This window comes from Neophocaena asiaeorientalis, unplaced genomic scaffold (genome assembly GCF_003031525.2).
Source record: "Neophocaena asiaeorientalis asiaeorientalis breed wild unplaced genomic scaffold, Neophocaena_asiaeorientalis_V1.1 scaffold30, whole genome shotgun sequence".
Classification (NCBI taxonomy): domain Eukaryota; kingdom Metazoa; phylum Chordata; class Mammalia; order Artiodactyla; family Phocoenidae; genus Neophocaena; species Neophocaena asiaeorientalis.
Window position 1 is genome coordinate 16,174,874 of NW_020174923.1, and position 17,745 is coordinate 16,192,618.

At 48.8% G+C, this 17,745-nt stretch overlaps 1 protein-coding gene across 8 annotated transcripts in view; it reads right to left on the bottom strand.

Annotated features, from left to right (window-relative positions):
- Window positions 1-5,039, bottom strand: part of MAPT (microtubule associated protein tau) — a 103,459-nt gene extending 98,420 nt beyond the window's left edge. For all 8 annotated transcript variants that reach the window (XM_024760526.1, XM_024760524.1, XM_024760525.1 and 5 more), the window contains exon 1: window positions 4,924-5,039. The gene's annotated coding sequence lies outside the window, so the exon portion shown is untranslated. The remainder of the gene's footprint in view (window positions 1-4,923) is intronic.
- Window positions 5,040-17,745: the final 12,706 nt, after the last annotated feature.

The following is a 17,745-nucleotide window of genomic DNA, read 5'->3' on the forward strand; positions in this document are numbered from 1 at the left end:
AACAATGTTTCTATGACAGGGCTTCTCAACCCTGACACTTGTGACATTTGGGGCCAGATCATTTAGGCACCCTGGGCCTTGTAGGATGTTTAGCAGCATCCCTGGCCTCTTTCCACTAGATGCCAGTAGCACCCCTGCCCAGTTGTGAAAACAAAACAAAAAAATGTCTCTAGACATTAAAGTGGCCCCAGGGCTTGAGAACCACTGTTTTACAGGAAACCAGCTGAGAGTCCCAGCTGGAACATCGGATTCCTCTCCCTGCTGTAGCCCAGATGGTGAGGCTGGGGTTTTCCCTTCCTCTCACCTGCTGAGGTGGCCCTCCCATGCCAGCTCCAAGTCACTAGTGGAAGAATCTAGACTGGCAAGTTAGGAATGGTAGGGCAGGTGGGTGTTTCTGGGGATGTGGAGGGGGTTGGGGGGTCCTCTAAGTGGGATGATGAAAAGTGGGAGGAAGAAGAAGGAGCAGAGGCAAAGGGGGTTTCCCACCTCCATCCCTCTGACCTCCTGCACGAACAGCACCTGCAGGGCTAAAGGTCGCAGGGCAGGGTCCTCCTCCCCCTGGGGGTGGAGTGTGGTCTCTCCCCTTTCCACTCTGCTGGCCAATGAGGGTGAGGTGAGCAGTGGGGACCAGGCTGTGGGGCCATAAGCAGCAGGAAGGGAGAAGGCAGGGAAGCAGTGGGGGAGGGGAGGGCATGGAGGTGCACCAAGGGGTACAGGCAGCTTTTGGGTGTCATTTTGACACAGAGCAGGGGACAAACTGGACTGGATTTGTCCCCAAAACTTCTTGATGCCATGACCTTGAATAAAGCCCTCCTCCCATTCTGCTTTCTTTTCACCACCTTTTTTAACCTGCATTTTCCCGTTTTATCTATTTATTTGTTAAATGAGCAGGGCCCAAAGACCTATTGTATGTCTAGCACTGTTCTAAGCCCCTAAGGGTGCTTTTATTTATGAGTGATTCTTGATTTCAAGGTGAGAGGAAGGAAGGTACTAATTAACTAAATAGAAGGCACAATCTAATTGAAAACTAACATATGTTCATGTACACAGCTGTGGAGCCACCCAAATCATATACATACATTTACACACATAAATGCCGAGGGAAGGTAGAATAAAACAATTTCTTAAAATTTTCAACCAATGGGCTTCATGAATTGATGTTAAAAGGGCAGAAGGAAAACTCAGCCTAAACAAAGGGCACCCCAATTCTACCACATCTCCAGGCTGCCACAGCTCTCAAAGGGCATGTGGGTCAAAGGGCATGTTCAATAGAAAGGACACTTTCCCAACTGGAATAAATCTGACCCTTCTTGAATCAAACTGATTGTAAGTTTTCTTCTTGTAATTTGTGGGAATAACCCTTTTCTTTTGTTCCTGTTGGGGGATCTGTGCCTGATATTAGAAACCACTCAAAGATGGGCGTGTGCAGAGGAGGTCGGACAGACACAGACTGTCATTCACCCAAAACCAGCATAACCAACAAACACCTCCCCCAAATTGTCCAACGTTGAACGCCAAGAGTCAAGCTAGGTTACCGCAGTAAACACAAGCTGTTACAGAAGCAAATGTTGGTCAAGAAATTGATTAGCTTCAAGAGCCACTCTGAAGCGGGCTCTGGGAGAAGCATGTTATTAATTTATTTAGGGGAAGGTCTGGAGATGGAGGAATGGATAAGCAATTCTTATGTGGTAAACATAAACAGCATCATAAAACACAAAAAATACCTTAATTAATTATGGCAGGAAAGGCATTCATTTCTCTTTCTGTCGTAGGATCGGTCAGTTGGAGGGACGGGGATCAGATAAAACTCAAAGCTGTCCTGTTGAGCCTGAGCGCGCGGTGGCCCAGAGGAGCAGGCTGGCATTCGCTGTCCCACGTCCCACCATCCATCCCAACCCGGACCAGCCGGAGACTCGCGCATGGAGTTATGGGTCCGGACCGCCTGACGCCAAGCGGGGTCTCCCGGGACTTAAAACAGCCCCCACCTGCTGGAGATTCGGTGACAGGAGTCGATGGGAAACCCAGGGAACCCAGGCGCGGCGGCTGGCCCCAGCTTCAGCGTCGGAGCGTAGGCGCAAACGGGGCATCTCTCGCGTTCCCGGGTAGGAAGCCGTGTGATTAAAGCGCGCCCAGAGCCAGGGATGGAATTTCCCGATACGCGTACGAAGGACCGTCCCCAGGTCCCCGGGATTCCTCCGTTAACAGCCCCCCAACCCCGGCCTTGCCGACCAGAGAGCCCTTACCAAACCGCCAACACATTTCCAAAGAGTAAAATCGCGGATGCCGTACTGCGCTTTGTTCCCGGCACTGAGCTAAACGCGCTTGCCCTAGCTCCTTTTCCCCCAACCGACAGGAGATGACCTCTCTGCCCCCGGTCCATCCCGAGCAGCGGCGGCCGCGGGCTCCCCGTTCCCAGGGCCGCTCTAAGACCCTCGCTCTCTCTGGTACCAGAATCTCCTGTCCAGCTCTATTGTGGGGAGGGGCGGGGAAGATGCTCGAATTGATCCTTGAACCTCTCCAACCCACCCGTGCCGAGCCCAGCTCTGCAGGGAGGCTCTGATCCTGAAACCAAGAGAAGGTTCGGCTTGGCCCCGGGCAGCCTCTCGACCCCCCGCCGAGTCATTCCCAAATATTCAGATCAACCTGCGTGGCTCGAGAGGACGATTTGGCCCCTAAAATGCTCATCCCTCTCAGAACTGCGCCCCCGCACCAGTTTCCAGCGATAGAATTAACCAGAAAGCCAGCCAGGCTCCGGCTAATGGAAGGAGGGCGAGGCTCGGATTTGTTCGCCGGGGTCCGTACCCGCCTCTCTATCCCTCCCTCCCCACCCCCGCCTCCTGGTTTCAAGGCGGCGGCGAACTCGGGATCTTAAGTGAAAATCCCGCACGGTTCTAAAATAATATTCGGCTATAATAATAAAAACACATGAGAGATGCCTATCTGGGTGGCTGCGGCCGCCGGAGTCCAATTAGGAACAGGCACGGGTTCAGGGTTGGGGGTGCGGGTCTCCCTCCAGCGTCCTCCAGGAGCCAGAAGGGGCGGCCCTGCTTGTCCCAGGGTTCTCCATCTCTGCTGGGAAGGGGCGGGGCACGCCCCAAGGGCCCGGGGAGCGTGTGGTCTCCATGACAACCTCCCCTCGGCGCCCCCCATCCCATCCTCCCGATAAAAATGGGTGTGGCCCGCAGCACCCGAGGAAACCTCACGGCCCCTCCTCACAACGTCCTGCCTGCCGAAGCAACAGGGCTTGAAGCGAAGCGGGGCCCCGCCTGCGAGCTCCCACCGGGAGTCACTGGTGCTGCTTGGTGGGCAGCCTGGTGGGGCACGGCCCCCGGGACGTTCCGGGTGTGGGGAGGGGCATCGATCCTTCGCGGCGACCCGCAAGGCGCGCGGAGACCTCGAACCCCACCCCTTCAGCCCCGCGGATGCTTTCTGGCGCGTGGCCCGGCTCTGGGAGGGGGCTGCGCGGGGTGACGCCCTTTCCATGAGTGCCCCGAGGCTAACTCGAGTTCCTCGACCCCGGCGAGCTCTGAGGGCTAACAAAGGGCTCGGAAATGAGGGGCAAAAAGCGGGAGGAGGGGTGGGAACCTTGGTTAAACACCCTCGTAGAATAAAAGCCAAAAACCAGTGCTGGCAACGCAGATCACGTAAGCCCTACAAACAAAGCATCGGGCCCCCGAGGAAGATTCCGGGTGAACGACCCCGGTGCTCAAGACCGCAGCAGCAAAATGCCAAGACTTCAGCGCTAATTGCGCTCCCCCCTTTAATGACAGTCCCCGCCCTGTCCTCCTAAGCCCAGCCACCCGGCTTGGCATGGTACCGTAAAGACGTGACACACCGCAAAAAGATGGCACCTCGCGTTCGGAGGGAAAAAAAGCAGGGGTGGAAGTGGGAGGAGGCAAAGCCTTCCCTCCCCCTCCTCGCCCACCCGGGTCCACACCCACTGCCGCAGTGAGGGGCGAGCACTGCGCGCCAGGCCCTCGCCTCCGGCAGGGAGCGCACAAGCCGGACGCCCGGCGCGGAGCGCAGAGAATGGGGCCCGCCCCGAAATGCACCTGCAGCCCTTGAGCGGGTTGGTGCCGGGCTGCGGCTGTGCGCGCCCTCGAGCCGGGATCGGCAGCTGCCGAATCCTTCCACATCGCAAGGCCAGGTGACCCCTGCCTTTTCGAGCCTCCACCTTGGGATCCGCGCACTGTCTTCTCTCGGGCACGGCGCTGCTTGCGTCTCGGTGCCAGGAGCGCGCAGGGGGAAGGGCGACTAAAGTGACAGCGCCGGGACCCCTCCCCATTTCTCCGATTCCACTCCCAGCCCTCAAATGTCCCCAGCGGGTTTCTGAAGGAGGAAATCGAGGAGAGGGTGGGCCACCGCCTTAAACCAAGGGCAGCGAAAGCCCCACTGGAATCGCTGCCGGGGAGGGGCTGGCAGGCAGTCATCTTTTCTAGAACCCGATCAATACCTTCCTTAGAGCTGATGGCAAACCGAGGCAGAGAAATTGGATTACAGGTTCGGTTTCGGGGGTCGTCACCGGACTCCCCTCCACCCCCCGACACACACACAGTCATACGCCCATTGCGGCAAAAGGCGGTGTTCGAGAGTGCATAGCAGCCCCCTCCCCCAGATCACCGCCATCCGCGCCCCACCCTGTGGGTACAACATCTGACGGGTCCGCGAGAAGCGGGTCGTGTAGACAACCCCGGCCTCAGGACACACACACACGAGCGCGCGCGCGCGCGCGTGCATCCCTTGCATGGGTCCCTTTCCAAGTCGCCCCAATCCAGGCGCCGGAGCGCTGAGGGCGCAAGGAGGGGACGCCGCCTTTGCCCCGACCAATGCCCACCTCATGAAACCCATCTCTGAGGCGAGGGGAGGCGGCATGGGGTTGCAGGAGGGAGGACGGGGAGGCAAATTTCGGAGCCTCGCACTTACCTGATAGTCGACAGAGGGCGAGGACAGTAGAGGGAAGCAGAGGAGAAAGTGGCTGTGGTGTCGGTGGCAGAAGGTGGGCGGCGGCGGCGGCGGCGCTGCTGCTGGTGTCTGAGCTGGTGGGTGGTGGAGACTGCGAGCGCGCGCACGAGCGAAGGGGGCGCGCTCCCGAGACCGGCGGGCAGCGCAGGCGCGAGCAGCAGGAGCACGAGCCTCCCGAGGGGAGGGGCGGGCCGTAAGGCCTCCGCGGGCGTGTTCTCCTCCGGCCACCAGTAGGCGCGCGCGAGAGCTCCAAGGGTCGGCCCATCCTAGCCTCTTGGCTCTCTCCTCTCTGAGCTTCCCTTCCCGGGTCTCGCCTCCCTCCCACGACTTGGGCCGCGGCGCTGACCGCAATGCGCATGCGCACTCTGGCCCTTCTCCTGCTAGGGGAGCCTTTGTCTTGTCTGAGGGGTCTCCTCCCTTGGGAGGGAGGCTTGGATGCTCTCTGGGTCGAGAAGAGGCTGGGTGCTCCGCCCCCAGGTCCGCTGCCCCTTTTTTTCCCTGTCGTCCTGGGGTGATGTCCTGTCTGGGAAAGGTTCTGGGCGGGTTTCCACATGGCCAGCCCTCCAGTCCGTCCACCCTGGACCTCAAACCTCCCTCGGGCTTGCCCTCCTTATCGCTGGCACCCTGACCCTCCCCTGAATTTCCCGAAATGATTCCCCTTGTTGGAGATCAGTTCCCCGATCTGCTTCCTTTCAATCTGTCCACCTTTTTTGTTACCGATCAAGGTGAATTCTTTCCTTAGCAGATATGCTGAAAACAGGCTAACTCAATTGTAATACGGTAGTGCAAGGTTTTGGGGGGTTTTGGTTTTTTGTTTTAACAAGGAGCATTCGAATCTATTATTCATCTGTGACCCAAGAATAAAATCTCAAATTAGATGAAGATTCAAATGGCACTTATCACATTACAGAGCATTTTCACATATACAGTTATTTTTACCTTGTTTGTGAAGCACTGTTAAACTGTAAACAGCTTGAGATCTGAATTTCTAAATGCTGCTGGAGATTCTCACCTGGATAACACGGCCTCAGACTGAAACTGACCAGGGGCTTTCATTCTCTCAGTCAGCCAACATCTAGGTTTTGTCCTTAGCTTTGTCTCCCCAACATCTAATTTAAGCCCTGGCAGTGGGAGGTTTTAAGTGTATGAGGGCTTGGAGACAGCCATCTTGTCCTAAGGTGGGAATTTGTCTTAAAGCTTTAATTTGCATAGCTCATATATTTTTTCAAAGCAGTATTGTATGTTACAGATTAATACAAAAAGCAGGTAATTAAAGATGCTTTATTCACAGGGGTTTAATTAATGTATTATTGGGAGCACTGAGTGGATGATGGAGATGGGGGCCAATTTCTTAAGCTCTGAGTCTCTAGAATTGACCTTTTGTTGTTCCAACTGCCACCATCCTAAAGACCCTTATCTTGGTTCTCGATATGTAGTGACCTTACTGGTGTCCCTTCTCTGTTTCTTTCTATATCAGCTCATCCTGCCTAAAGGCTTCTAATTTCTCCCTAAGTGAAATGAAACTCCTTAGCCTTAAACTTCTCTAAGCCTCTGTCCTTTCCAGTTTTCTCTCTCATCTACTCTATGGCCAACTGAGCTTGTTTGACTGGAACTCTTGCTCTACTCTGGGGTTTTCCTTTGCCTGCAAAGTCCTTGCTCTTTCTTCACCAATATCCTACCTAACTTTCGAAACCTAGCTCAAATTTTACCAAAACCTCCCCTAATCATTCCAACTGGAAGGCATATTTACAACCAGGCAGAGTATTTGGACAGCCTGAAGTGTATTTGTTCCGCCTAATAGTCTGCTAGGCAAGGTGCTTTGATGAGTCACCTACAGTCCTCTCTCAAAGCCAACGTAGGGGAGTATCAATATAATACAGCTAGATTAGAAAGTGAGTATTAACATTACAGACAAATGCTTTACTATGCAAAAGGAACCATATCCAGATTCCCCTAAACGTCAGTTCCCCTGATGCGTTTGAAATGTAAGTTGATTTACAGGCAAATTTGTAAACACCTCAATTATATAAAAGGAGGCAGATCCATGCCTTAGTTTCTCTGGACTTGCCTCTTGCTAATTATCGCTTAGGCCCAAATTTTCCTTTCTGTCTTTATGTTTCCTGAATGCCTCTTACCCACCTCTCCTTCCCTCCATTATCCTGCTGAGAACATTGCCCCTTGTCTAGGTTTTCTGGATTCCAGCAAGAAGCAGGACGAACTGCAGACAAGGGTTTCAGTTACACATGACTCAGCAGTGTAGCTCTATTGTCAAAAAAGCGAAGGTCATCCTGGGGCCCAGAATTAGGGACAAGGCATAACAGATCCATGAGATCAGCCTCTCCTTATATTTGGCTTTGCCCAGACACTCTGGATCTGCCTGCCTAGGGGAGTGTCAGGTAATTTGGGGAGTTTTCAAAGGGGAGCCCCAAATACAGAACTTGAAATCAAGTTAAATATTAACTTTCACTTAAACTGTACCATCACTGGCAAAATCCCACTCTATGGAAGATGTAGTCAGAATTCTAAAAGTGGGATGTAATGTACAACATGATGACTAAATCCTAAAAGTTCTCATTACAAGGAAAAAAATTTTTTGTAACTATATGAGGTGATGGATGTTAACTGAACTTATTGTTGTAGCTATTTCACAATATATATCTGTCAAGCCATTATGCTGTACACCTTAAACTTATACAGTGCTGTATGTCAATTATATCTTAATAAAACTGAAAAAAGTAAGAATTCTAAAAGTTACCAAAATATTGAGACCTGAGTCGCATCTCATGAGCTATAGTCTGGCGTTTGTATTTTATTTTTTACAAGCTGTTCTTTTTTTTTAAAGCATTTTTTAAAACTTTATTTTATTTATTTATTTGTGGCTGAATTGGGTCTTCATTGCTGCGCACAGACTTCGGCGAGCAGGGCTTCTCTTGTTGCGGAGCGCAGTCTCTAGGTGCATGGGCTCAGTAGTTGTGGCTCCCGGGCTTAGTTGCTCCACAGCATATGGGATCTTCCCGGACCAGGGCTCAAACCCATGTCCCCTGCATTGGCAGGTGGATTCTTAACCACGACACCACCAGGGAAGCCCACAAGCTGTTCTTTATTCAGAGTAAATATCATTATCATTTCTTTTTCTAAGTAATACCAAGTTCTAAGTACTATTACTGACTGTTATTAGTGTCCTGATTTTTTTTTAATCAGAGAAGGAGGTTGTTTATCCTTTCAACAAACTGTATGGGGCGAAAACAATGATAACCAAGACTGTAAGTTGCTCTCAGTATAGTGATTTGCACTTATTGATTAATAAGTGATTTATTTATGAATTGATATTGATCTTCACATTCAGGGTTAGCTAATCTTGAAGGGATGCATATGATCCCACTATATGACATCCTGGAAAAGGCAAAATTATAGAGACAGTAAAAAGGTCAGTAGTTGTTCAGGGGTTAAGGGGGAAGAGGTGGGGTGAAGAGGGATTTTTAGGGCAAAATTATTCTGTATGATGCTCTAATGGTAGATACACGTTGTCATATTGTTATACGTTTGTCAAAACTCAGAATGCACAGCAGCAAGAGTAAACTCTAAACTGTGGACTTTGGGTGCTAATGATGTGTCAGTGTAGGTTCATGGATTGTAACAAAGTTACCACTCTGATGCAGGATGTGGATCCTGGGTGAGGCTGTGCCTGGGAGCGGGCAAGAGGTGTGTGGAAGCTGTATCTGTATTTTCTACTCAGTTTTGCTTGAGCCTAAAACTACTCTAAAAATAAAGTCCACCTTTTACAAATTCAAACAAAATTGGGGAAATGCAAAAAAACCCTCTGGCGTTAGGTACCACCCAGGCAGTTTGTGGCATGCATTCTTTAAAAATAAAATTCTAAGCATTGTAGTGATACTTTTTTGGTCAAGGAAAATCCCCATGCAGTCAGTGGGACAGCTACGAGATGAGACTGAGGGATCTGTGTTGTATAACTTTACTTTTTTCCTATATAAGAGACTACCTATACTTTTAAATATTAAATAAAACCTCTCAGTCCCATGTCTAGCATTTCAAATAAATAATTGCCCCAGAGGGTCCCTGGGATTTAGCAGCTTAAGGAACTTATTTATCACTGTTCTGGAAAATTCTGAAGCACCGACTACCGAGACTGTTCTTGTAACACGTTGTTGGGCAAAGCCTGCTGCGTTTCTGTCAGCAAGTGGCAGCTCAAGACCCATGATTTCTTGACGCTCCTGCACAGGCGAATACGGACAGTGTGGATGTTGACAGCTGACAGAACAGAGAGCCCTCTGGGGCTCTGAGGCACTTTGCTTTGCTCCAGTCGGAAATGAGTCTGCTAGTTCAGTAGTCTGGCTTCCCTAGCATCAGGCCATGAGCTGTAAGTCACCCTCTGACAGGCTGTCCTTCTAGAATGACGCAGGATGGTCTGTTTTAAACACTGTTTCAGTGTAAGGTAGCTTTCCATGAGTCCCAGACCTTTAGTCTTCTTTCAAAAATTGAAATCTAGTTGACGTACAATATTATGTTAGTTTCAGGTGTACCACATGGTGATTTGACATTTGCATATGTTATGAAATGATCACCATGATAAAAGTCTTATAACCCTCTGTCCCCATACAAAGTCATGACAATACTATAGACCATATTCCTTATGCTGTATATTACATCCTCATGGCTTATTTACTTTATAACTGGAGGTTTGTACCTCTTAATCCCCTTCACCTATTTCGCCAACCTCACTCCCCTCCCCTATGACAATCACCCACGTTTTCTCCGTATCTGAATCTGTTTTTGGTTTATGTTTGCTTTGTTTCTGAGATTCCACATACAACTGAGATCATACAGTATTTGTCTTTCTCTGTCTGACTTATTTCATTCAGCTTAATGCCCTCTAGATTCATGTATGTTGTTGCATATAGCAGGATTTTCTTTAAACTTTTATGGATGAGTAATATTCCTATATATATATATTACATCTTCTTTATCCATTCATCTATCAATGGACACTTAGGTTGCTTCCATATCTTGGCTATTGTAAATAATGCTGCAGTGAACATTGGTGTGCATATATCTTTTCAAATTAGCGTTTTTGTTTTCTTCTGGTAAATACGCAGAAGTGAAATTGCCAAATCATATGGCAGTTCTATTTTTAATTTTTCAAGGAACCTCCATACTGTTTTGCATAGTGGCTGCCCCCATTTACCTCCCCACCAACAGTGCACAGATGTCCCCAGATCTTTAGTCTTAAATTCATAGATACCTCTAAACTCACTTGGATTCTAGGAGAAATCAAAATATTTTACTCAATACAGTGGTCATTGGCAGTACCGAGAATTTAGGGGTTCATATTTACGTTTTTGCAATACAGATAATCCTCATTGTTCACGACTCCATATCTGTGAATTTGCCCACTCCCTAAATGTATTTGTACCCCCCCAAATCAATACTTGTGGCACTTTTGTGGTCATTTGTGGATATGTGCAGGGGGCAAAAAATGTGATTGGTCCAACTTCCCATGTTCCCAGCCGAGGTCTAGCAAGGCCTTGCTCTCTTCTGCTTTCAGCTCTCACCCTGTAAGCAAGTGTCCTTTCCTCCATCTATTTAGTGCCATGCTTTGCCATGCTTTCTGTAGTTTTGTGGGTTTTGCTGGTGATTTCGCTTTTATTTTTTATTGTTTAAAAATCTATCCTTTATTTTATTTATTTACTTGGCCACACCACATGGCTTGCAGGATCTTAGTTCCCTGACCAGAGACTGAACCCACGCCCTCGGCAGTGAAAGCGTGGGGTCCTAACCACTGGACCGCCAGGGAATTCCCTGATTTTGCTGTTTAAGATGGCTCTAATGTTTCTAAGCACAAGAAGGCTGTGATGTGCCTCATGGAGAAAATATGTGCGTTAGGGAAGCATCACGTGGGCAGGAGTTACGGGGCTGTTGGCTGTGAGCTCAGTGTTAATAAACCAACACCATATATTCAGTAAGGTGGTTTGAAACAGCCACACACTGCCTTGGCTTGGCAAATGCAGCCTGTGTCCTTGCTGAGCACTACCATCCAATCACATTATATTCTTCACAGGTCATTGAATCACCAAACTCTCTCTTGCTTTCAAACCTTTCATAAGCCTAGATCATTCTCTCATCTCTGCCTGAACAGCTCCTATTTGTCCTTTAAGACTTAGCTCCGACACCCCCTCCTCTTGTCCTTTAAGACTTATCTCCGATACCCCCTCCTCAGAAGGCCTCCCCTGACACCTGCCTTTTAGGGCCGGGTGTTACCCCGGGAGGCCCACTTACCACACTGGGAGGCGGGTGATTGCTTGTGTACCTGCCTATCCCATCTGGGTGTGACGCCCTGGAAGGCCTGAACTGTATTTTATTCACCTTACTGCATAACACAGTACTGGACACACAGTAGGTGCTTCATAAACAGCTGATGAGAGGCCTGTAGACTGGATGGATAAAAGAACTGGGTGAAACATTTCTGAGAAACAGGTGCAGGCTGTGGGATACAGCAGAGCCTGAGAGCTCAGCTTATTGGCAATCCAGAGAAGTATTGATGTGGCTAGAAAAAAGCAGAACAGGTACAAACCTAAGACAAATAAAAGATATGCATAAACCCTCTTTAGGGAACCTGGAGTGGGCCATTCAGCTGGTCTCTCCCAGCTTCCAAAAAGTCCTGAATCATTGTTTAGATGGAACAGCCTTTTATTAAATACCTCTCACCCCCATTCAACTTCACTGTAAAGCTTGATTGGATTCTGAGATGGACCAGGAGGAAATGTGGATGGCAAGGAGCAAGGGGGCATCTCTTTCTTCTCTCCTCTCGCCCCTGTCTTTTTTTTTTTTTTTTTTTTTTTTTTTGCTGTATGCGGCCCTCTCACTGTTGTGGCCTCTCCCATTGCGGAGCACAGGCTCCGGACGCGCAGGCTCAGCGGCCATGGCTCACGGGCCCAGCCGCTCCGCGGCATGTTAGATCTTCCCGGACCGGGGCACGAACCCGCGTCCCCTGCATTGGCAGGCGGACTCTCAACCACTGCGCCACCAGGGAAGCCCTCGCCCCTGTCTTTTGATTACAGCTGAACAAGAGTCAAGAGGCCAGTAAAAGACCAGCAAATCTAATAATCCTGTGATTGTGATTTTTTAAAGCTCACAGGCAGATTCAAGCTGAATTGAAATTGTTCAATTTCTCTTGCCATGAGCAAGGAAACAGCTGAGTCACACACACATGCGCGCACACACACACACACACACACACACACACACACACACACACACAGTTCCCTCCCATTCTTGGTACATTGCTCTTTTCTCTGTGTACTCTGCATGCTATTTATCTCAGCTTCTCCAAAAACCGTTCAGCAGCCCCTGCCTCCTCTTCTTATTCCTTGGATCGCAGATGACTTTTTAGAGTCAGCGCTGGAACTGCCTTCTGGTGGTTTCAGGACCTCCGCTGCCTCTCTCCTCTCCTCCTATTTGCCCAGCCACCCCACTGGCTGTCAGCCCTCCACGTTCTTTGGTCCCTTTATCAGCCCCCTCCTGTCACATGAACTGTGTCACCGTGCAGCTCACCGTGCAGCTGAAATCCTCACTCCACTGTTTCTTTGGGGAGAGGGTGAGGCTATGACTGGAAAAGTATTAGAATGAGAAACTCCAGCACCCCAGCCCTAGAGCCTTAGAAAGCTCTGAATAGACTTTAGAAAGCGTCCTGTTCGAGCCTCTCATCTTACAGATAGGGAAGCAAAGAGGGAAGCCCTGAGTGATTAATGGCAGAGCTGGGTTTAAAATCAGGCCCTCCATTTTCCGGTCCAGGGTTTGTTCCTCTGCAGCGGACCTGGAATGGTACTCTCTGCAAACCTGAAAATTTTATTAAAACAGGGTCTCTCCTGGGGGAGATTTTGCCTCCAGGGACATTTGACACCGTCTGGAGACATTTTTGGTTGCCCTCACTGCTGGGAAGGAGTGCTAACAAGTGTTTGGAGAGTCAAGGCCACTTGTAAGCACTTATCAGAAGTGGGATCTGGTCACCACCCCATGCGGGGCCCAGCTGCAGCCCATCTAATGGATGCTTCCATGTGGCTTCAGCGATGGGAACCACAACCTCCCAGCTAATCCAACATGCAGGGGCCGAACTCAAGGCAGACTTTTGCTTGTTTTGGTTTGGGGATTTATTTTTATTTTGTGTTTTCAGAATGTGAATTTTGCATTACTCTAACACAGGGCTTCTCAACCATGGCAACCGTGGGACAATCAACTTGTCCCATGATCCTCGGTGGGCTCAGGAGTGAGGTGTGAGACCCGGACTCAGATTTATGTGCCTGGAAGAACTCTAGACAACAAGTTTTGTTGTGGGGCCTGTCCTGTGCATTGTAGGATATGTAGCAGCATCCCTGGCCTCTACCCGGTAGATATTAGTAGCACCTCTATGACTTTTTTCCTCTGTGGAAGAGCACGTCAATTTTTTTTTTAAATTGAAATATAAGAGGGAGGAGATATGGGGACATATGTATATGTATAGCTGATTCACTTTGTTATAAAGCAGAAACCAATACACCATTGTAAAGCAATGGTACTCCAATAAAGATGTTAAAAAAAGAAATATAACTCATGTACCATAAAATTAGGTGAACATTTTCTATGACTTCTGTTGTCTTTATTCCTTAGTTCCACCCAGGCCTTGCTCATAATTGGTACTTAAATGTTTGACCAGTTGATTCGGCACTGGACTCTCCTTAGAGAGGCTTTTCCCTGGACACGGTATGGAGGTGGGGTTCTTGCGAGTGATGTGTGTATATGTTGAGGTCTGGTGAGCACACAGGGCAATGGACTTAACTGATGTGCAGGGTCACGTGACTAGTTCAGACCAATGAGTTGTGATGTGTGTCACTTCCAGGCTGGAGCATTTGATTGCTTGTGTGAGTCCCTCCGGAGTCCTCTCCGTCCACTGAGGTGAGCGGAAGCACAGGTAAGATGGAGCCTCCTTCAGGTAGGGCCCCTGAGTGATTACCATAAACCGCAAGCTCCCTCCTGATCCTCATGGGACATGTAGCACGAGAGGAAAGTAAACTTCTGTCAAACCATTGAGATTCGGGTATCCTTTGTTATTGCACCATAATCTAGCTTATTCTGACGGTTACAAGGGCATACACAGAAATCAACCCATATTCAAAGAAACCATCCCATTCAAACCAGCCAGTGGAGTCCATTCAAATGCCAAGATAATCTGGGGTTAAAAAAAAAAGTTCATGAAGTTAATTAACAAACATTTTATTGAGTTACAAACACCAGCAAGCTAAAAAAAGAAACGGCTTGTTTGTGTTATATTTCAGTTGTTTACAAATTCAAGAGGGTGAAACAGAGCATGAGCGCAGTGTGTGCCCTTTTTCTTTCTCTGTGTGATGTGGGGGACCGGCTGTTACAAAGTCACAGAGGGGCTCTTGTGTCCAACAACAGCACCTCGGGGCCCATGTGCTTTGCATATTCATCCACAATAACTACTTTCTTCTTGCAAGTTCAGGCCAGTGACTTTGGGTTTGGGGTGTGGAATGAAAATTATGAACAGGCTAGAGAAGAAAAATTGTACCAAACATGATAACGATAGGGGTGCATATCTCTTTAAGGAAGACAAATGTGAATATTCAAACTAGATAAACCAGAAAGAGTGACCAATGACTAAAGCAACTCTTTTACAAAGAAGTCTTCTGTCCTAATTCCCTTGGTGCCCTGAAGTGTTTGCTTCTAGATCCCGAGATTCCAGAGGTGGAGGTAAATGGCAAAGAAATGTGAAGCTAAGATTCATTACCATTTGATAGAAAAGATAAAACATTTTGTAGATAAATGCACAAAAGAGAAAAATTCAATTTAATATTCATGTAGTTAAAAAAAAAAACCAATGGCTTAAACTTTAAGCCTTAAAAAAAAAAAAAAAAAGGCATACCTGTCCAGGATAAGTTTTCATTACTACATTTTTTCTTAAATAGTTTGCAAACATCACATGGAAACCCTGAGTGTTGATTAATTATTAGGATTCCTTATTGCCAATGCTACTAACTAGCAGGTATTATTGGGTAAAACGCTTGACTTCTCTGTACCTGTTGCCTCATTTGTAAAATGAGTGGGTTGGAATAAAAGACCCTCCAGGGGCCTCTCAGCTCTAAAAAAATTCTGACTTTTTGAAAAGTAGCACCCTGGAGAAAAACGTGGGCCCATCCTTTGTATATAAATGATACATTTTCTGAGAAAATTGACATTCCAAATCTGACATTTTAAAATAGAAAATAACTTTCTTCCAGATAGGGCTGGTTTCCTAAAAAAGTCAGAGTTGTCAGCATCCAAGGTTTTTGGTGCCCTGAGGAGGGGCCGCTGGAGTCAGGAGCCAGTGCGCTCTGGGCACCTGCTGTCAACTGCAGCATCTGGGTGGAGAAGGTAAAGCAAGAACAGCTGGAGACGCCAGCCAGGTTTCCCAAGGTCTTCCTGCTGCTAAGGAACCAGACCTCATACCTACCAAGGCCAGCCCCTGGGCTGAACATGGGGCAATGTGGACACCCCCTGTTCTCTCTGCTTAAAACTTGTTCCCTTCTTCTAGGGCATGGATGTCCTCTTCTTTAGGAGAAATGCCCCTTTTGTGCATGGGAACCATGTGGTTCTTTTTCTTTTTGGGGTACGCGGGCCTCTCACTGTTGTGGCCTCTCCCGTTGCGGAGCACAGGTTCCGGACGCGCAGGCTCAGCGGCCATGGCTCACGGGCCCAGCCGCTCCGCGGCATGTGGGATCTTCCCAGACCGGGGCATGAACCCATGTCCCCTGCATCGGCAGGCGGACTCTCAACCACTGCGCCACCAGGGAAGCCCTAGCACTTGTTTTTATTAAGGCAATTTTGAAAGAGCAGCTTTATGTTCACAGCAAAATTGAGGGGAAGGTACAGAGATTTCTTATATACTCCCTGCTCCCCCCGAAATACACAGCCTTTCCCATTATTAGCACCCCCACCAGAGTGGTACGTTTGTTACAGTTGATGAACATGCAGTGACACGTTATAAACACCCAGAGTCCATAGTTTACATTATGGTTGTATATTCTAAGGCAGGCGGTCCCCAACCTTTTTGGCACCAGGGACAAATGGAAGGCAATTTTTCCACGGACGGGGGTGGGGGATGGTTCAGGCGGTGATGCGAGCGATGGCGAGCGGAAGGTGAAGCTTCACTCACTCGCGCGCTCACCTCCGGCTGTGCAGCCCGGGTTCCTAACAGGCCTTGGGCTGGTACCGGAAGGTTGGGGACCCCTGTTCTACGGGTTCCGACAAATGTATAAAGATGTGTATCCGTCATTATAGTACCATACAGAGTACTTTTCACTGCTTTAAAAATCCTCTATGCTCTACCTGTTCATCCTTCCCCTACAGCCCTTAGCAACCACTGATTTTGTAGTGTTTCCTTAATTTTTCCTTTTTCAGAATGTCATATAGTTGGAATCATGCAGTAGGTTTTCTGATCCACTCTGACAATCTCTGTCTTTCAGCTGGTGCATTTAGACCATTGATGTGTAAGGTGATTGTTGATATAAGAGTTGGATTAATATTTGTTATGTTTGCTACTATTTTCTGTTTGGGGAACCATGTGGTTCTGATCGGAGGCCCCTATGATGGTGTCCACCCCTCTGGTCCTGCAACTGGGCACCTGATCCAGGCAGGGCTGACCTGTAGGCCTCTTTCTAGTCGGAACTGGAGGAAGAGGCTCCCTTCCTCTCCGGTGGCCAGGGTTCTAGCCTTGTGGAGAAAGTCCCTCCAAGTGAAAGACAAACAGGAAGGGGAGAGATCTGAAGGGGTCTGAGTCCCCACCTGGACCTTCTCCTGCCTTCCCTGTAGCCTGTTCTGAACCCACAACCCCCCATCCAAGGGAGCTGCAGTTAACCATTTGTACCTCATGAGGCTGGACTTGAGGGGAAGAAGGAAGAAGGAGAGAGTCCTGGAAGCTTTTCTGTACGTTCAGCCTGGGGAATCCAGCCTTGGAAAGTCACGTGGAGCCAAAGCATGGAAGATGAGGCCAGGCCCAAAGGCCGCTGGGGAAGGGCAGGCTAGACCAGCAATAAAGTCCCGCTGGAAAGAGGGTTTATCAAAGGATGGCAAATCTCACGAAGTGGGGAAAGAGAGAGAAGGGGTCAAAATCTTAGGAAGTCTGGTGAAAAGAAGATGGGTGGAAAACAGAGGTTGAGAGAAAGAGAGAGACAAAAAGAGAGAAAGAGGGGAGGAATGATATATCATGGTGTTGAGAGAGATTTTTGAGAATGAATCTGGGTTTCAGCGCAAGGATCTGAGAAGACATCAAAACAGGACAGTCTATGCCTTAAGTGAATTTGGGAGGGACATTACGTATTCAGGAGATGGAAAAACACCGTACTACAGAGTGTAAATGGACTTAGGGGAGACTCACTTGAAATAGATTCACTCTGACCCTTCACTTCTCTTCAAGCTCTGTTTACCTTGAGACTGGCTCCCAATTGCTTAAAGCCAGGCTCTACCTTATATTTATTTCATGTTCTACCAAGACTTAGACTGTTGTTGGCTTTGATGAGATGGTGGAGGCAGCCTCACACCACCCCTCCCCCTTCCCCCTCCTCCCATTTCCTGGGTCTCCCAGGCCCTCTCTGATCTGGCACTGCCTTTCTCTCCTCCCTCATTGTTATCTTGGGTGGTCTGGGAGGCCTCACAAAGGCCCTAAGTCAGGAATGAGCTGGAAAATGTGAGGACTGGAGAGAAGCAGGTGTGTGTGTGTTGGGGGGCAGTGTAGGG